This window comes from Schistocerca gregaria, chromosome 1, assembly GCF_023897955.1.
Source record: "Schistocerca gregaria isolate iqSchGreg1 chromosome 1, iqSchGreg1.2, whole genome shotgun sequence".
In the NCBI taxonomy this organism is placed as follows: domain Eukaryota; kingdom Metazoa; phylum Arthropoda; class Insecta; order Orthoptera; family Acrididae; genus Schistocerca; species Schistocerca gregaria.
This window is the reverse complement of record NC_064920.1, coordinates 537,682,096-537,703,825: the sequence shown is the minus strand read 5'-3', so window position 1 is coordinate 537,703,825 and position 21,730 is coordinate 537,682,096. Positions and strand designations below refer to the sequence as shown.

The 21,730-nt window shown below is 42.0% G+C and overlaps 1 protein-coding gene across 19 annotated transcripts in view; it reads right to left on the bottom strand.

Moving 5' to 3' along the window:
- LOC126355485 (phosphatidate phosphatase LPIN2) overlaps window positions 1–21,730 on the bottom strand; it is a 284,685-nt gene that overhangs the window by 66,013 nt on the left and 196,942 nt on the right. Inside the window, exon 1 of one of the 19 annotated variants that reach the window (XM_050005820.1) lies at window positions 10,160–10,320. The exons of 16 other annotated variants lie outside the window; for them this stretch is intronic. The gene's annotated coding sequence lies outside the window, so the exon portion shown is untranslated. Of the gene's footprint in view, window positions 1–10,159; window positions 10,321–21,730 lie in introns of those variants that run through there. 2 more of the 19 variants (XM_050005942.1, XM_050005871.1) reach the window with 2 other exon arrangements.

Here is a 21,730-nt window from a genome sequence, read left to right as displayed (position 1 = left end):
ATTTTAATTATTCATTGCTAGTAGTTTGTTCATATTGTGGTTACGACAGGATAATCCATCCATACATGCAGTTGAAGGTCTGAAAATTGGAATCACAAGAGAATTTTCTGTAGGATAGAGTCACTATAATTTCCGTTTTACTGAAGCTCTTGTTATTGAAACAAGACACTATATGGATTTCAGTTGCATGTATTACTAGGCGCGTCATGAGAGAATCAACGAGTGAGTTCTGTTTGTAATTGGCATAAACCATGATCTTCGAAATTCGGTTGAGTACAAAGCATGAATTTTCAATGTATCTGATATCCATGTGTTACGCTTTTTTTTTTTTTAATATTTGGCGTACTTTTGGTGCAACAACCTGCACGATTATACTGATGCCTGCCCGTACGACTTTAGATGATGCCACATTGAAAACGGTGACACTAGTGTTTTGGTTGCGGCGTATAGAAACGAATGCACACCTTTGTTGCGTATGGAGATTCAGTTTTAGCTGTGCTTCTGAGGCTACAGTTTACTAGTAAACTCACGTTCTGTAAATAATCAGACTCCCATTTATAAAGCAGCTTCAAACATCTTATTACTTTAGAAGTAAGTTAGTGTGTTAAATATTTGATGTCAAGCATGTAAGAGAGAAAAAGTTTAGGTAATATCGAACTTATGTTTAAATTTTGTTGGCAGTCGCTAATTGCTCTCATTCTCAAATACTGGATGAGTATAGTCTGATAATTTGCGCTCCGTTGTACGCAAAAGATCTGTGATCATGATGACATATCGCCTGGTCTGTGTCGTAATAATGATTTAATTTTGCAGATACATTCTGCGACATATGTGGACACCATCTGCAAAACATGTTGCGAATACAGTCAGTAGTAAATAAGTCATAAATTAAAACGTTATACCTGATGATGCTGTTTTACGGCATGAACAGCGAAAATGTAGTTAACGGTAAACTTTTTTTTCCTTTGATCGCTTTTTTTTTTGGGGGGGGGGGGCGTCTGCGAGAAAAGTTTCGTAAAGGTTTAAAATTATGTGTAACGTTTGTTCCAAGTCATTAAGTGCGTTCATTCTCAAATACTGGGTGAATACAGTGTGCGGTATTGGCTCTCTGTGAATTAAGCTGCCACAAAAGTAACACACAGTTCCTAACTGTTGATACTCTTAATGACTGGATCACGAAAGCATTTTAAATTTTTTAAATTCGGGCAATATTAATATGAAATGTAACATCAAAATTTTTTTGGCCTGGGAACTGTGATCATGAATTAAGCTTTCCTACTAAGACACGCCTACAGTCAGATCAACCTGAGGAAATCTCTGACACCTGGTAGCGCTTTTGACAGCTTTCAACAGCGAAGTGCTAACGGCTGTTGGCAAAAACAATAGTCGTTTACAGAACTATGAAGAGGCGTTGCCATAGAGACATTTACAAAATCGCGTTGTAGAGACGCGAAGCAGCTGTACTCATACACTTGTACATTATGCATACTTCTTTGTACGACTTTTTCATAATTTCAAAGGTTTTTTCAAGCATACATGGAAATGAAATTTTTTCTATAATACACAACAAACATAGTTAATTTTTGGAGTCAATTTTTTTATAGAAAACTGACAAAATGAATAGTCGGGGGCATTGCTAGCTTTGTCAGGTAATATTATATATAACACAACTGTCATTTTGTTACGATGTAAGGACGTCATTAAGTTTCATTGGCTGATTCGAAATACTGAAGTTTTCTATGTCTACTTGCGCACGTAAGGACGCCTTCAGCGTCATACGCAGCTCTTCATCCGAAACCTGCACCCATCAGTCAAGTCCGTAAAACGAGCTGGAAACGGTTGCACCGTGAGACGTGGACTGGATCTGTTGCGGCAAGTCAAAGCCTGCCCTCAAGCCGCGGTTCCTCTCAGTCCATGCTGTTCACTCGCAGGTCCGTTCCTGTCAGAGGCCAGCCGCAGGTAGCAGACACTTTCCGCTGCGATGCAGTGCGTGCGTCTCCTGCAACGCCAAAGAAAGCGCAAAGGCCACTGACCTCTGTAGGCGTGACTCACGGCCTTACACGCCACTGCAGTCTCAACCGACGTTCATTGATCGTTGCTCGCCGCCTACGTCCGTGTTGCACTTCAGCAAGCCACCTACAGCGAAGCTATCGAGCTGTAATCTGATACAGTAGATTGCACTATAAAATGTTTTGTAACGCTCATGCACAAATCCTCACCGCGTTAGGGTATGGGCAGTGTACCACTTCAAATATCGCTAGAAAGTTTTAATGAGATCCATGGTGGAAAACTACGTGACAGCAGGTCATCACAGTATCACAAGCATCATAGCAGCACAGAACTAACATTGCCTCAACCCATACCACAACGCCGGCCCCGTAGAAAAAGGAATACAGGTGAAAGAAGAAGCAAGATCGGGATGAATAAATAATAAAGCAACGTCGGGTAATAGGTAGTAATAGACAAAACAAATCCTTAAAGTAGTGGGCGTGTACTTATTACTGAGCGGTATTTGAAAAGTACAGCCCAGGGAGAGTTCGATGGAAATTTGCCACGGGACGAGCCGGAACAGATACACGTATCAGGTAAAAATGCTGACAAACATGGCAGTGATAGGTGATGTGCGTGGCGGAAGACCGCAGGGAATGGAAATATATTGAAAACACAGACTTGCTTGAAGTTACGGTGTTCGGAAGCGAAAAACTGTATGCAAGGATCATAATAGTAAATACACTCTGAATATTTGGTTCTCATTCTAGTTACGTATTATACATAGTAGCTACCCGCACAGTAACAGTTTACCATTACTACGACCACCACGTTTATCCAAAATTGTATCACAATCTTCGATAGCTACGTTCGTTAACGGGAACTACAAACTAATACCGAATAGTGTGCAAGTTTCCTCGTTCGAGACGAAATTTTAGACAGAATACTGTGAAACTTTCTTTACGACGGAGGGTGCCAACTTGCTGCAGCCTGAGTGCCGTTCTCTGTCCATAATGTGTAAAATTGAAAGAAGGAAGATTAGGATTTAACGTACCATCGATGACGATGACATCAGAGACGGAAACAAGAATCGGAAAGACAATCGGCCGTCTACAATTCACGGGAACCATCCGGCATTTTATTTAAACGACTTAGGATTACCACAGAAAAAACAAATCTGAATCGCCGAACGGTGTTTGAGCCAGCGTCCCCAAGAATGTGGGTCAACTGTGTTAACCACCGTCTAAGGACAGGATTTTCGCTTTTAATGTGTCATCCATCCATGCCTTCCCCTGCGTGGTCAGCAAGAGGCGAACGTGCACAATAGCAAAAGAACGTGCTTATGCGGCAATGTCCGATCTAAAACAGTTTCCACCGGAGGAAAGTGGTCACCAAGTTGGCACAGCTAATAGCCATGTTATTTGAATAAGGATGGATGCTACAGATAATGTATTCTGAATGACCATCTTTGTTCCAAGAAATATTCCTTAACTGGAACGAGATTCGTATCGCTCATTTCTCAAGACGGTGTTTGTGCTTGCGTACACAACTTTCCACTGTCAAGAAATGAATATGAATCTTCCAGAACAGGATCTCAGTTACATTGTTACCTGTCGTTTACGATCCTTGATGCCTTGAGATCGTCAAGGAAATCAAAATCAGATGTTTCTCAAAATGTAGGAACTTCGGATGACGTACATCCGTTTATTATATTATTTTCACTTGATGCTTTGTGGTAGTCTCTTTTCATGTAACAGCACCGGACACTTGTTGCCCGTAACAGTACTCGTTAGCCTTGTTGCAACCGACTGCTACACCACACTTGACATGAATTAACATAACTAGTTTTTCTGTTATGTTCATGGCAACAGCTGTAATAAAACGTAATAGACATTAAAATGTCCTCTTAGCTTAGTTCAAAAAGCACAAACAATTACTTGTTTACATCAGAGGCAGAGGCCTTCGGATCCCTGCCAAGATACTGCGACGCTTGAGAAACTAGACCACACCTACGACACAAATTCGGTAACAGAACTGTCCATAAACGTGCGCCGTTATTTCGACCGCCACTATGTCGCGCGTTGGAGACGAAGCCTTGTGCAGCGTCGGGAAATGGTTTCGATTTTGATCTCTTCTTCTGCTCTTCCAAGGACTGAAGTTTGATGACAAGCGTTTGCATCGACACATTGTCACTCCTTAATAAACAGCGACAGGAGAGCATAGGCATAGCATATTACGCGTATAATCGTGGCTACTGAAGCAGCGTGATGTTACCACCATCTATGTGATAATTGTTTCCTTTACCTTCGGATAACTATTATGACGCTCAGGCGTTCTTATGCAACATAGGCACCCATTATGTTGATAATGAGTTCAAAATTTTGAAACAAGTGGCGTGTATTTCCGCCCGACCAATTGTTTCTGTACTGCAATAACTACCAATTTCGTGGATTTCTTTGACCTTATGAAAGCAACATCTGCTTCAGTTTAGCATCTTTATTTAACAACAAAATGTCTGACGTTACCGTATACAAAAAACTTTTACATTCACACTAACAATACATGAAATTTGTCGTGTATGCAAGAAACAAGGTCGAATGTCGCAAGTGCTGGTACGGATATGGAAGTCTTCTGTCGATGTAAACGACAAATGTTGTCTGTCTGAATAAACTGAAGTTGATGTACACTTCAGAAACATCATGTCATCCTTGACAATGGAGCTCTAACCCAGGAATGCTTTAAATTTTACAGGAAAATAAAATGTTGTGGCCTAATTCCACATGTTATTACTGATGCATGTCCAACCTAAAAATAACAGTCACTAACAGCGTAGCGCAAGAAAATTTTTGTTGATAAATGAAAGTATGTATTATTTAACAGCAGTCCCAAATGAATTATCAAAGTTGCCGAAGTGGAACGGACGTAACTGACGCCTCAACAATAGAGATATCGGTACCGTAGGTGCAACCACATCGCAAGGAAGAGGCCAGATAAACTCGTTATTCTTGAAAAAGGGGAAGCATCCTTTTCAATAGTTGCAGGAGCAACAATCTGGTCGATTGACTGATATGGCCTTGTAACGTTAGCCAACATGGCTTTACCGTGCTGGTAGTGAGAACGGTCGAAACCAAGGGGAAACTAAAGACATTTTTCCGAGGATCAATTGCTCTACCGTATGACTTGATAGTGATGGCATCCTGCTGTTTAAAACAACCTGAGTTTGAAATAGTCCCCTATTCGTATCTCCGGGAATTGACGGTTCAGTAGTGTGCTGTCACATGGAAAAACAAAACTGGCATCCTATGGATGGAAGCGTGGAATGTTAGCTCCTTTAATCGGGGAGTTAGATTAGGGAATTGTAAAACGGAAATGGATAGATTAAAGATGGATATAGTGGGAATTACTGAAGGCTACTGTCAGAAAGAACAGCAGTTCCAAGCAAGTGACTACAGGCTTACAAATACAAAATCAAATAGGGAGTAAGCAGGAATAATAATGAAAAGGAAGTAGCAATGCAGGTAAGCTGCTACGAACTGCAGAGTAGCAATGCCTTTTACAATAGTTTATATGTCTACCAACTCGGCAAAAACAACATATTGGCATGACTAACAATATTTACAGCGATTTTTTTTCAAAACTATCTGGCTGCTATGACGAATGTGAGGCACAAGTGTGCCGCCACAGTTCAGCTGCTTTGCGAAGTACAGTAACTGGACGGAGACTGCGCTTTGTTAGCAGACTTCAGCCTCACATTTAGCACATTGTACAGATAATTTTAGCGAAAAAACTTTGTTTCAAACGCTAATAACCATTGAATCTCTATACGAGTCTTCTATACTGTTACAAAACGTACTTCAGTATAAAACATTTATCTTCACCTACATCTACACGGATACTCTGCAAATCACATTTAAGTGCTTGGCAGAGGGTTCATCGAACCGCCTTCATAATTCCAATCTCGTATAGCGCGCGGAAATGACGAACACCTATATCTTTCCGTACGAGCTCTGATTTCCATTATTTTATCGTGGTGATCGTTTCTCCACATGAAGGTCGGTGTCAACAAAATATTTTCGCATTCGGAGGAGAAAGTTGGTGATTGGAATTTCGTGAGAAGATTCCGTCGCAACGAAAACCACCTTTGTTTTAATGATGTCCACCCCAAATCCCGTATCATTTCAGTGACACTATCTCCCATATTTCGCGATATCTCGGAAGATAAAAATGTTTCTGGCCTTCGCCATACTGACATGTTAAGTAGGCATACTATTATTTTGTTGAAATCTTGCTTCGATACCTTGCATGTCTGAGAAATACCAGAGCATGAAGATAACGCGTATCTTCAAACGATTCTCTGGAAACTGGATCTTTCATTTATTGCGAGCAGTCGCCTTAACCACCAGTTTTATATCTCCAGGAACGACCCAAACATTCATTGTAATTGATTCAACGAAGCAAACATTCATTGTAACTGATTCAACGATGAGAGGAAGCCTCGGGCCCCTCGTAAAAAAACTGTAGATCCCCTTTCCCCAGTTGGCTAACTGAGGCAGGACAGGGATACGTAAACCACCGAAGTCGCGTCCAAGTGAATGACTTGAGTCACACCATTGAGCCATACCAAACTAGTATTGTAACAGATATATCTCCCTACTACAACAGGAGGGGAACATCAGTGACAAATGATTCAACGTATTTAATTTCAGTGAATTTAATTTAATTCAACACAAACAAAACTGCCACACCTAAACATGGCGCAACTAGTTTTCGCATTCTGATCATTTTTAAATACCTGACTCTCATGCGACAATCGAATTGGGCTCACGAGAAGGAGCCACATGTCAACTCGGAAAACGATGATAACTCGACGGCAGCTACCTTTAACAAGATAATCTTGTGTGTTCTGGTTTCAGTATAGTGACTCTGAACCTGATTTTTTAAAATATAGCTTGTTACCTAAAACACCTCTCAGATAATGATATACTACGCACTTAAGGTTAATGTAAGTGATGAGCGTAGTATGGCTCACCGGTATCAATTTCCAGTCAATCAGTGATGTAGCCCACCCTGTTTAGTGCTGCCTTTGTTTGCATGTGACACAAAATGTAACAATAGATTAATGGGAAAATGTCATAGCTCGTTTAATTTTTATTTATTTATTCGCATAGGCAACTGACAGTGCGCTATAAAGAATCTGACGCAAGTATATTTTATTGGGCCTCATTTCATTTCAGTTATTCGTGTTGGCCAAGGACGCAATTTTAGAACATTTAGATGACTCCTTGCGAGCAAAGCCGGAGTGTTGAAGGGAGATTCCCTCACAGAACGCACACATGTGGCTAAATAGCTCAGGCAGACAGAGTCTATGCTACGAACCGTTCCTAAAATGTGGCGGGCAGTCATTAACATACCTGGGACTGAGGTTCGCACGAATTTGCGCGCAGAACTATGCAAAACTGAATAGGCCTAATGTGTATGAAAGGCATCCCAATGGAATGCCACTTCCGTTCGAGTGGTTTCTGGGATGGTCTTCTTGGAAAATAACAGTGGTCTTTTATGTGAACAGTAGTCAGTAGCTGTTTAATTTATAACTAAATAGCGTCGGTGGTCGATGCTGTCCGAGATTTGGTGAACTCAAAATCAAATCTCAAAACTTGTACATATGCAGTCAGTCAGACCCAGATCGTGCTTGAGGCTTGTTACAATAGGAAACTTAGAAATTGAAATCTAAGAGTACGAATTTTTTTATTTATTTATTTGGTTGATGAACATGTCATCTATTTATATCACACTCTTGTCATTTCGTAGTTAGCTAAGATTCCATGATTTTCGTTAGAATGGAAGTATTGTTATAGTACAGCGCAAGAAGCAGGCAGGTGACCTTTCATGCATTGGTTACGAACCCTAGAACCAACATCGTTAATAAAAGATACGGCGCTACTGGAAGCCTTAAGAATCCAGAGCCATCTTGCATTTATCGATTGCAAAGAAAATAACAGCAAAGGGCAAAATAGTTTTGAGATTTCACAGCAAATGGCTCTTGCTACTAGTCAGTATCTATTATCAGTCAGTTGTTTCCAACTGATACTGAACTGATAACTCTACGTGGCTTCCCGCACGCTTGTTAATCAGGCCTGCTTTCCCGCCAGCGAGAACCTCGACGGATCATTAAGCTGTAACGACTGCACTGTTCGCTACTCTTGCGTATAAAATTTGATAGTTAGAATCGTTGAACAATTCCAGAATCTCGTGAGTGAGAGATAGGAACGCGTACGATACTGTAGAGATGGGTTACTCGAAGGCGCACCAGAAGCAACGCGTACAGACTCATTTAATTATCATTGTGTGAACCTAGACAAAATCTTGTTCCGCGTAACCCAGAAAGATAAGCAGTGCGCTCAGGATGGAAAGCTTGTGATATGTACCTTAGCCTGTACTTAAAGGTTGCTCTCACGAAATGAGCTCAAGAGCTATCGAAATTGTTTTAGCCACTGTACCGGCGAAGAACTGCAGTTAAATCTCTATAAACAGCAGTATTATTTTGACAATAAATACGCCAGCCATATGCATCTTTCTAAGAAGCCACCAGTTTCGACTGTGGGTCAGAGTCCACGTTAAACTATAATTTCCGTTATAAATAGCAGGGTAAGTCAGTTCAAGGGTAAGAGAAATGTATATGGGAATACCATCTACAATACGACAGTGGCTAATAAAGCTGCGTTGAGTTCACACTAGTTTCACTAACTACTGCTTTCCAGCGCCGTCACTCATCGTCAGACTTAAAATACAACAGATATATTACAGATTTTGCACTGTCTCGTGACTTATTTTCAACACTGGTTTCATGAGCCATGTTAATTGCGTGGAGCATGCTGTACTCCTAAATTACAGTGCCTCTATAGTCCAGCGTTGCGAACAGATGCACAACTAGTCCAGTCTGAGCAAAATGCTTCGTTCATTTAGATCGAATTTATAACGCTTTGGACCAGCATTATCAGTTGCAAAGAAAATAGTGACAAAGACCGATATAGTTTTAAGATTTCTCAAAAAATGGCTCTTGCTATTGATTTATATCCATTATACGTTCTGGATTGCGCACGAAGAAATTAAACTTACGTAGATAGAAGAAGTAATTGGTAATAACGCAGATACGACGGATGACTCAAACTGACAACTTGCAACAACTGTAAAAATATCCACACAAATAAAATATGAAGAACAACTAACCAATCACTAAAAAAATGGTAGCAAACTGTAGTTTTGTGTGTACATAACTACAATTAAGCTACAATTAAGGTATTGGCTAGAGTCTTTTTAGTTCGTCTGTCCAATCATAAGAGTTCAATCTCAAGCTGGTCATAAATCACTCGCGACGCGTATATAGCTTCACTCGATCTGAACGTAGATACTGACCATAAATCAAATGCACCAGAAAAAAAATCAAGATTATAAATTACAAACTAATAACATCTGGAGAAGCACACGAAGCAACATTGCAACAGTAGTGAGAACGACGAAATGCAATGATATACCTATAGTATGAAACTGCAATACAGCACATGTATTTTCCCACGCGGCGATAACTTACAGCAAACCAGCAACACATTAATGGTCGTGTGTATGAAAACTGCGTAAGCTGTATGGCAGACCAAACGACAAACTAACCGTCTTAATACTCCGCAATTTGTGGAACCTATAGGCACAAACAAATGTTACTGTGACATTTGAGCCATCTACTAAGTGCCAGAGAAAATGTAGATATTTTAAGGATTAAGGCACCAAAAAACAAAGCCTTAATAATAAATGGTTCAAATGGCTCTGAGCACTATGGGACTCAACTGCTATGGTCATAAGTCCCCTAGAACTTAGAACTACTTAAACCTAACTAACCTAAGGACATCACACACATCCATGCCCGAGGCAGGATTCGAATCTGCGACAGTAGCGGTCGCGCGGTTCCAGACTGTAGCGCCTAGAACCGCTCGGCCACTTTGGCCGGCTCCTTAATAATAATAAATCTTAATAATTCCAGGTCATTTCATAAGTCATCTATATATCAGTAGAACAATGTAGATTATTCACTGTAAATTGAAACGCAGTAAAGCGGAAATCAGTGACCCACGCTGACCGTGATAATGAAATGTTCCGACATTCCAGGTGAAAGGCTGACCTGTTCCCCGTAGCTTGCTGCGATGTTCAGCGCGGCTGCGTTGACGTGTTGCCCTCCAGACCGCTGGCGAGACTACTAGGGACGACGAAGTGCGCTATGGTTTATGCGTTTTAAGTTGTTTACTGGATCGCTGCGCACTGGGAGGCGGCCTTTGCCCCGATAGAACGGAAGCGCTCGGCGTGAAAACGGGGCGATTCGCGCGTAAGTGGTGACGTCACAAACAATCGCCCCGCCCCCCCGCAGAAATGCGTAGGCATTTTATCTCAGTGTGTCTTTTATCTCTTGTGATGTTACGCCAGCTCTCAGAGGTGCCTTGCCAAGAATGTGAGCAACACATCAACCATGTAGTGACGTGTGTAGCAACCTTCAGACAGCCCGCGATGTCAAGTTAGGGGTGGAACTTCATACAACAACAAAAAAATATCGTCCTTAACCGAAGTTGCTAACGCACGCTCTTCTGAACACAGAAATGCCGTTTTTAATCCTGATAGTGTGAAGGAATTTATATCAGCTTGACCAGTAGGAACGTACCGATGTTCTTCCAAATGGCAGTCTTGTGACTGTATGTAAGGTATGTCATATTATTTCTTATTGTTTTTGCCAACAGATTATCGCCATCGTCTTTGTTTCATTAGTCCAGGTAAACCATCAAAATTCTGCGTTTTGGGATAATCTAGTCAAAAAATGCAATATTACTCTCTGAATAACAAATAGTCTGCCTTTATAAAAGACAGCGTTAATTATTACAGAACACGCATAGTATGAACAGGTATAATATGAACACGTATAATATGAAGAAGACAACAGCAGAGCTTCGTTTTCCCCATTCATAAAGAGGTTTTATAACGTCTGATGGTCATAGATTTTAAGTACAATAGTGCAACTGACTTCGGATGTACTTTCCAAAGAAGCACGAAAATTGTAATCTGTCACTAGGCGTAATTTGGTGTGTAAGGCAATCCTTAAATTAATTGGTTGATGTGGGGGAAGGGTCGTCCTCCGGAATGTGAGTCCGGTGTGCTGAACACTGCGCAACCTCATTCACTTGGTGGAGCCCGTAAGTCTGTCACATGGGGAATGCTATACTGCAGAATATATGAAAGTCGGCGAGATATGTAGATAAGTCCGCAGCAAGAAATTACAGTACACAAAATTCAGTTATGTGCACTTCACTGTACATAAGTCTAAAAGTACAACATGAAAACCACGGTAGCTAAAGGAATTATTATTTTGCGAGGGCAACTGAAGCATTCAAAATGCAATCGACTCGAATATAATATAATTAAGTATATAACTGCTTTATCCCAAATGAAGATGAGTGAAAACCCTAAACATGTCTTGGACGTAAATAAAGCTATATAAAGTGTATATAGTGTACTACGTCACCTGTCGGAATTGTATCTAGCGCTATCTGAAAACAAAAAGCATGGCCCCAACCTCGGCTTCGCTATCTGCTGCCTTCTGGATCTCCTGGCTGAACAGCACAAGCTGGGTTTCATACGATCAGTGTTCCCACTGAGGAGTTGTTCGTTCTACAGAGAAGTCATCAAAAGCCACTGCGATATATGTACCATAATTACACTAAAAATTGATCTCTGCGAGATAGGACTATACTTCTGTACGTAGGTCTTACGACTTTTCGTATTGACTGAAACACAACTAGATGTGCAGCCAGGCACAAGTGGCAGGACGGCATGTACATACACAGCGAACACAGTGAGTACGTGACGGCGGAATAAGAACTACGCTTGAATGGTTGGCACCAACGTCCCGACTCGCTGAAACGTCACTCACAAAGCTATTTTAATCAAAGTATAGGGCGTCTGCAGAGACCTATTCTTGCTCCTGTGCCCTCTTTCCGCCGTCCGTTACAACAAACAGCCTGTACATCGCCAGTTGCGCAGCGCTGTGTTGAGTGCTGCGGATGTAGTTCTGGCGGCAGCTTACGGGGACTGACAAACCGCAGCTTGCTACTAACACCACTACGCCCCCCATTCAACGCAACCGCTCACCAAGTCACACTTCAGCTGCTCTGGCGCCGCGAAGCGTCCACAAGTTGTCACTGGTGCATGTGTAACATCATTGCGATAAATGTGTAAGCCGGACTGCCCTACACAGGTTTTAATGCATCTACACCTACATCGCCGATGTGCGAGCTGTTTGCTGTAACGGACGACGGACGGAGGACAGAGGGAGGTGGCCGTCGACCGATGAAAGTGAAGTTCTCTTTAGGCGCACTATACTTTGATTAAAATAGCTCAGTAGGTGATATTTCAGCGCGTCGAGCCTTTGTTGCCAGCCGCAAGTCACTGAACAGTGCAAGATGGAGGGAGCAGTCCTCCTTCCTGTCCTAATCACGAAAGGAGCGAGCGAGAGGAAAACCTTTTCCTGTATGAGCCCCGATGTTTCTTATTTTGTTCCTACGAGAGATGGAGACAGTAGCATTGTTCTGCAGTCTGTCTCAAATAGTGGTTCTCTAAACTTCCTCAATGGCATTTCATGAAAGTATCGCGTCTTTCATTTAAGGATTCACATCTAAGCTCGTATGACTCTTGTATAGGCCGAATCGATAGGTAACAAACCTAACAGCGCGCGTCTCAGTTGCTCCGACGTCTTACCATAATCCGCCCTGATAGGGGTTGCAAACACACAATCGGTGCGGTACTCAATAATGAGTCGCACAAACTTATGTACGCCACCTCCTTTATAGGTATGCTATACTTTTGCTTAACTTCCCTAAGAAACTGATGTCGAACAGTCGCCTTTTCAACGACGAAACTTATGTACTCGTTCTATTTCATGTTGATTCGCAACGTTCCGCTGAGATATTCAATGGATATGACTAAGTGAAGTAGCATACCCTTTAATTCTACGTGTATTAAAATGTTATACTAATATTTTCCTATCCATCCGCACCAAAATACTTAGGTACATTTACATCACTCCGCCATTTTTCGCATTAAATAGAAATTCCATCCATATCATCCTGTATCTCTTTACACCTACCCACTGGCAACAGTTTCCCGTACATCAGCTGCGGTTGTTTGAAGATAGTACTCCATAACTTTCTGTTCAAAAATTGTTCAAATGGCTCTGAGCACTATGGGACTTAACATCTGTGGTCATCAGTCCCCTAGAACTTAGAACTACTTAAACGTAACTAACCTAAGGAGATCACACACATCCATGCCCGAGGGAGGATTCGAACCTGCGATCGTAGCGGTCACGTGGTTCCAGACTGAAGCGCCTAGAACCGCACGGCCACACCGGCCGGCTCAGTATGTTTCATATTTCAAGCTAATATTTATGGAAATGAATTACATTATACAATGTTTTAGTCTCTATGTTATAGTCGATAAGTACTAGTTCTGAATGTACAGTTAATTTTTTTTAGAAACATTTGAAATCACGAAGTATTGGCAAACTTAAAATCACACTAAAATGTGAAAAAATATATTTACGTAAAAATAAAAATTATGCAACAACAATCTTCAAATGTATTTAGATCAATTCAACCGTGAGGACCACAAATGTGACATTTTCAACTTCAAGAATCAGACCCCGAGACAAGGACTGGAGCCAACTCTACATAAGCAAACAAGAAAGTTTATTGCAAACTTTGCGCCTCTCAAATTTTCATGAAAGACCAATGTGGATAATAGGTCGAATTAGCAACGAGGGGGTAGATTACAAGCTGAGACATCAGAAATGCAGACACCTAATGGTAATTCTTTACAACCTGGGTACAAACAACCGTGGAATTAATAGAAGTCACCAAATAGGCTGGACTCGCGTGCTAGCTGATCCAAGGACAATCTGAAATGGTGGGGTTTCTCGGTGGATTTCAATATCCGCGCCTCAAGAAGCCCCAACTAACTCCCACGTGCTCCAGTATACTTGGATTCGAAGTTCAAGTGAACTGTTAATCGGAAATGAAACGTTACCGATGTGGCCTATTAGAGAATGAACAGTATTTAAGTCTGCAGTTTAATTTAGGGCAATTTTTTATTTCAATATTTTCTTTGTCTTTTTATTTAATTCTGCGAAGCTTATGATTTGTTTATGTTCTGTTGCTTCATTTTGTCCTTGGTCACTTGGAAGAAAATGATTACATTTTTAATTATTCTCAACTCTTGAGCAATGAACGAAGGGGTGTAAAAATACCGTACAGGGAACGCTTACGGGTTTCTTGGTACCCGCGTTTGATTCACACGCCTCACGATACGGACCGAGGAATCGAAGACTGGTGCGGCCGTAATACTGTATGTGTCAGCTGAGAGGGCAGCCGACAGACTGCTGGTAGCTTGCGGCGGATGCAGAGGGTTCGGGCCTGTCCCAGCCACAACAGCGGGCCGCGCGCCAGCAGGCGTCGAGCTCGTGCACGCAACCGGAAGAGTGCGTTTCCTCCCCCGTGATACAGGCACGTGAGCGGCCCAACACTGACTGGCGCGCGCCGGATTTCGAGGATAAAAACATCCGGGACTCGTTGCGGTGTACAGATATTTCAAATTGATTGTTTGCTTTGCCGCCTCAATTGTACGTTTATTTTTATGACAAGGTTGTTTTATGTAATGACTGCTAACAGGGAACTAAATATAGAAACGAACTACGAGTAACAGATTATAAGTAAAGCTGAAAAGAGATCATCATCTGCCACACAACTTAGTACGCAATCAAAAGCGTCGTTTCCTTCCAATATTATATTCACCGCATTTACATGCTACTAAACACTTCGATAGCGAAGCCCAAATTTCGGAAATAGTTTTCCGCTACGTGTTAGGGCTGCATCGAATTCTCTAGCCCGACCAAATAATCGTTTTTCCGAAAAATAAGTATTTACACGAAAGATTCCTGTATATCAAATGTACGATTTCGTCTGCACGAACAAGTGCGGTTGTCAGTATTTTCGTACTTTTTTGTGAGGGCTGCGGTAGGGAAGGCTTACTGGGAGAATTTTAAGAATTTGTGGTTCAGCTCTGAAGGAGACCGCTTGTAAAACACTAGGCTGACCCATTCTCGAATACTACTCGATTGTTGGCTATCCTCACGAGGTCGGAATAAAGGAAGACATCGAGGCAATTCAGAAGTAGGCACGTAGATTTTTTACTGGTAGATTCCATTGACACTCAAGCAGCATACCCTTTAATTCTGCATGTATTACAATGTTATACTAACATTTCCTATCCATCCGCACCAAAATACTTAGATACGTTTACATCAATCTTTCATTTTCCGCACTAAATATAAATTCCATCCATATCCTCCTGTATCTCTTTACACCTACCCAACGGCAACAGTTTCCCGTACATCAGCTGCGGTTGTTTGAAGATGGTACTCCATAACTTTCTTTGAGAGATGAGAATCAGCTAAGGAAGAGAATTTTCCGAAGAATCAGAAACATGTCTTGCCTCAAGAGTATTTGCCGCTGAGTAGTGAGCGCATTGGTGTTTGTTGACATAAAATGGGTGGCACTGCTGGTACAGCCTATTTATAAACATTATTGACTACCTGATGTACCGGCGTGTACAGGGCGTACTTGATACCTGCTGGCACCAATGTCTTACATACTAATAACCATTCTAAATTTATTCTACATGCTGGCTTAGATTCTGCAGTATTTTGTTTCGGGAACTAAAATGAGAATCCCTAGAGAGAAGGCGATGATCTTTTCAAGGAACACTATTGAGAAAATTTAGAGAATCGGTATTTGAAGCTGACTGCAGAACGATCCTACTACTGCCTGTACACATTTCGCATAAGGACCTAGAAAATAAGGTACGGGATTAGGACTCATATGGAGCCATATAGACAGCCGTATTCCCCTTGCTCTAACTGCGAGTGGAATGGGAAGGGAAACGGCTAGTACTGGTACAGGGTACCCTCAGCCACGCACCATGCGGTAGCTTGCGGAGTATGTATGTAGATGTCGATGTAGATTTTAATATAGAGTGTACGAATTCCTTATAAATGTCTGTGGACTTTTAAGGAGGAGGACGAGGAGATTGTAAACGAAAACGCCAATTAATGCGTTCGAAATTCTTACTAACCAGTCTAAATCAAACGCTGACTGGGAAAAAGCGCGAAGTGATCGCTGGTAGAAGAGTGTTATACACGAACCTTTTGGAAACTTTCAGTGGCTAGAAAATGTCCAAATTGTTAATGATATATACATGTTCATGTGCACACAATTAACGAATATTTTGTCACTAGCCCTTCTTGCCACTAAACGAGACAGTGGGTGTAGTAGTTTACGGTTTAGTCAACTATTCAAAATACTGGAATGTAGCCAATGAGTTCTATTCTTCAAATGCGCTAATGCAGCAAATATATGATCACTTATTTCTTTTTTTCCATGTAATAAAGGTAAAATGCGATTTTCTTCAAACAAATAAAGGAAGTAAGTAACTTTCTGCTCAGTGGAATCTTTCTTTTCTTGCAGTCCATATAAAGTCGCTTAATACACATTAACCAACAGTTTTAAAAGCAAACTAGGAGCGTAACAGCCGGAGCGGAACGACTAAGAAGCAGGGAAGGAAGATTAGAATTTAACGTCCCGTCGATAATGAGGTCATTAGAGACGGAGCACAAGTTCGGATCAGGATAGGAAGAGAAAGGAAGTCGGCCGTATCCTCTCGCAGAAACTATGCCGTCTTTTGCCTTCAGTAATTCAGGGAAATCGCGGAAAACCTAGATTCGGATGGCTGGACGGGTATCTGAACCGTCGTTCTCCCGAATGAGAGTCCAGTGCGCTTACCACAGCGCCACCAAGCTCAATAAATACAGCTGACAGTTTATCAGATAACGAATATCAGTTATGGAAGTGGCAGTTCGGCAGCCATAACCGCATTTTCGAATCGATACCGGAGTATTTACCTGACCAACCAGAAGCGGTGTTAGGAAATCAGTTTACGAAAAGCGGATATTAAAAAAATTTCGATGTGCAGCATGCAAAAGACATTTTTTTTTAAACAACTGCAATTTAAACGTAATTATTGTTTGGTCTGTGAAGAAAAACAGAAGGTTAATGTTTAGCGTCTAATGGACGATAAGGTCATAAGAGCAGATGTACAAGCTTGCCACCTTACAAGGCACCCGCTTGCTCTCCTTCGAGTAGGATAAGCAAGTGTCAGTTTCTGGGTAGCATTCTCCTTTCCTTTGAAGGCTCAGTCATTGGAGCAGAATGACAACGCTACATACCGTAACAGGGAGAAACAGAATTTCAGACTATGCAACCGGGCGTGTCGTATGCAATCTTTAAATCGATGGCAAACGTTCCTGGGCTCGGACCTTCTCGAGAGAATAATGTGAAGGATGTGCTCTCTCACTATACTGAGGTAATGGCCGCCAGGCCTCGCTTTTGTGTAATTCCGACCATAAGCGTGGAGTTTTACCTCACAGTCGATGGGTGTCAGACTATAAACCCTAGTGTTCGGTACAGACAGTTATAGCCTTCGGATTATTTCGTAAGCTCGTCACCGCAATGTAACATAATCGATTACTCGCAACTACGAAGTGCTATGGAGCAGAATTCGGCAGTATACTTGCACAGCCAGGCTGTGGGTTTCCAACGCTCTCCCCTAGCTCGTTGACAATCGTGTGCCACTCTTTCACAATGCTGCGACGACGAAATGGCTTGCTTGTTCTACGGAAGTAACGGATGGGACATACATTCTACTGAACAGATCTGGACTGACCTTGTTGTAATATTTCTGGCTTTGTAGCTATCCTACTCGGCTACAAGAAGCTCTTTTTAAAGGAGTTGAGAAGGCAGCAGTGACAATATGACGTAATGTGGTGTGAGGTACCGATGACAGCTGGTTTGCACGGCACGGGTATCGTGAAAAAGACCGCCTAAATTGTGGCCCTTCCCCGCGATTGGCTGCTGCGTTCAGACGTTGCGCCCCAAAATGATAAATTTCTGTTATTAATATTAGACAAACTATGCAGCGTATTCACTTGGATTTCATATTAAAACATCTCTCAAATAGCGTGCTATCATCACTTCGGTGATCTTCGGATCATCGCCTAAATTGGATAGCGCGCGAAGTGGTTCGGCTGTAAGATCAGAGCAGGTTTGGAAGCCTCGGAGGCCAGACAATGTCTGCCGCGGTCGGTGTCAGGTTAATACTTTATTAGCACTGTATGGTTGTATGGACGTGTAGTTGGGAACAACGGGTTTATAATTGCAGAAATACGCAGTTCATTAATTTGTTAAAGAATAGAAATTATTTGTGATTCTAAAGTGGAATGTAATTGTGCAGTTTCTAGTGTTCTGCCACTAAAAAGCGGGTGGCATCCCTTATAAACGAACTGATCGGAAATTTAATTATTTGTAAAATAACAGTTCCTCGCTAAGAGTTTCTTACAACCACAAGATAACGGATTCACGACCTACATGCTGTTTTATGCCCAGGGGTCAACAACTATTGAAGACTGCAGGTTGATGAGTATTTATTAGAACTTATGCGTTCCACTCAGGAAGTTGGGGCAAATAGACACCTCGCGTGTCCAAATGGCTCTGAGCGCTATGGGACTTAACATCTTAGGTCATCAGTCCCCTATAACTTAGAACTGCTTAAACCTAACTAACCTAAGGACATCACACACATCCATGCCCGAGGCAGGATTCGAACCTGCGATAGTAGCGGTCGCTCGCTCCAGACTGTAGCGCCTAGAACCGCACGGCCACTCCGGCCGGTTTTCACTGAACAGAACTTCATAAACTGAGTATGATTGTAGCATACAAACATTTTGTTTCTAGACTAATGGTCAGTGAATGAACAGTGTTTAGTTTTTTATACTAGAATGTTTGTAAACACAAAAAGGAAGAAAATGCAAAGATCAGTTTATTGTGACGATGAAGTACTGAATTCATCGTACTTGTAATGCGTGCAGTTTTCATTGCAGGTCAGGCATTACCATAGTTCTCCGATTTCTCCTTCTGCTACGAGTGTGACCCGAGCTGCCTCGCTCGTGAGCCTTTGTTACTCGAGTCCGGGTTTCTCACTGCCCCACTCCTGAACAGCGGCCAAGGTCACGAGTAACAGCGAGCCTGATGCGCCTGCCGACCGCCTCTAGTCCGGGCCTCGGACCCCCTGTCCGGTCTAGGATGTTTCTTTCACTTATCGTTTCTTTCGCAGCTGGCAATGTTTTGTTAATGTGACCTATGCCTATTACGATTGCAAGTTAAACTGCAGGTCCCTCCTAAAACCGGTTAGATAAGTCAATTCAAAGTCGAAAGAAGGCAACCGGATACCACCTCCAATAGAGCTACACATAATATAGCACTTTCGTATTCAATCCAAACTTCGAAATGAAGACAGCTTACTTTTGCTTTTTACTCTTTCTCCATACACTGCAATGTAGCGTATAGGCTATATTGGACCAAAGGCGCCAAGAGATGTCAGTGTCCAACATGTAGAGGATATAATAACGTCGTGTGACTAGGGTTCAAATGGCTCAGAGCAGTATGGGACTTAACATCTGAGGTCATCAGTCCCCTAGACTTAGAACTACTTAAACCTAACTAACCTAAGGGTATCACACACCTCCATGCCCGAGGCAGGATTCGAACCTGCGACCGTAGGAGCAGCGCGGTTCCGGACTGAAGCGCCTAAAACCGCTCGGCCACAACCGCCGGCTGTGACTAGGGCCTCCCCTCGGGTAGACCGTTCGCCGGGTGCAAGTCTTTCGGCGACTTCCGCGTCCATGGGTTTGAGATAATGATGATTAGGACAACACAACACCGAGTCCCTGAGCGGAGAAAATCTCCGACTCAGCCGTGAATCGAACCCGGGCTCTTAGGATTGACATTCTGTCGGGCTGACCACTCAGCTATCGGGGGCGGACATGTAGAGCATGTTAATGTGACTAGAACATGGCCCTCTGTTGTATAGATACACACAAATCGCTGTAGTATTGTATTCTCCTCGTGGAGTCGTTACAACCGATAGAGTTCATTAATCTGTGTCCCAAATGGCCATTCTCCTTTCAAGGTGACAATGTACTAAGCCAACATTTACTCCCTGAACTTGAACTTGATTCAGTATCCCTTTGCTACCACATCTTAGTTCTGTGTAGCACTTACGGACGTTATTGCTACACACTCGTGGCAGCTACCAATCAGGAACTTCCTCATCCAGCTAAAGCAAAACGAGTGAGGATTGTGGTCAGACAAATGACTTACACTTCCTGAGCTGCGAAAGGACAGTTCTCATAAACACTTCACGAACGCATAGTAACCACAGATCGGCATTCTGGAGCATTTCACATTGAGATTTACAAGCGTGGGACTTTAATTTATTCTGCGACTACAATGCACTTTATGGACACGGCGCCAAAACATTAACAGCTGCGAATCGAGACACTAACATATCCATCGCACAGTGGTGATTTTGCACAATACGCTTTCTTCCTCACCTCAAGATTAGACGAACCCGACCTCTGGCAACGTTTAGCATCCCAGGAACTGTCGGTTTCTGGACGTGGATAACACGGTGCTTTCTCAAAATGTTTTGATAGGATGTACCAAGTACATACTATTTGACGTCAAGTTTTGCAAAGGCAGTAGTTACCACTACTTTGTAGAACTTTGAGAAGAACTGCCTAGCATTATCCCACTTATTTTGTCACATTATGATTTTATTTACCTTTAATTCTCACTTAAGTTATAAATACACGTGTCAGCTTCCTTCAAATATATATTTTTTACTTGCTAAGCAAATAACACGGGACTTCTGGGGATGCATTTCAACGGAGCTGCAATAAAAAAAAATTAAATTCAACACAGGGAATACGATCATATCCCAGAACTTGCTAGTCATAAAATGTAATATCCACACACCCTATTTACCTATTTATACGCTTCGTGCAGTTGGTTTGCTTTCACGAGTTTTGCCCACAAAGTTGCTTTCAGTTACATATGGCTAAACCACATTAATTCGTCATAGCGGAACGGAAAAATAATGTGGACTACACATATATTATTTCCATCTAACTATGTAGTTTGTAATCACGCAGTCGTTAACTTTTACTTGTCATGTATTAGCACGGACTTTTATGTTAACTGGTAGGCATTTTATAAGTTCCGAAGGACAACCTAGAATGTTCCAATCGAATCGTCCTGATAATGTACACCTTCCAAGTGCAGTCTCTGACTTACTCACCAGACATTCCTTTGTCAAACACGTCGTTTCGGATCCATATCCTGATAAACAGATTATTATTAATCATCGGCTTTGTTCTCTTTGAAGATACAAGCACGTGTATCTTATCACCGGACGGTTTCAGATAAGCTGCACAATCCGGTCAGAAACTATTTCACGAAGTGATTTCATTACTAGTGATGTTCCTCCTTTCGCAAGAATTTATACTCTTGAGAATATCAAATTCAGTACAAAAAATAATGCTTCAAAATTTCGATCTGTTCCTTTAGCCGTCCCTGGTTGTCTCCTAGTATATTTTGGCTTCCTTAGCGCACCAAAAGGTAGTCAACGATGGTTTCGCGCAGTGTTGGATGTTTACAGCGTTTATTCATCTTTTACTTGCTTTTCAAGGTGATCTTTCAACACA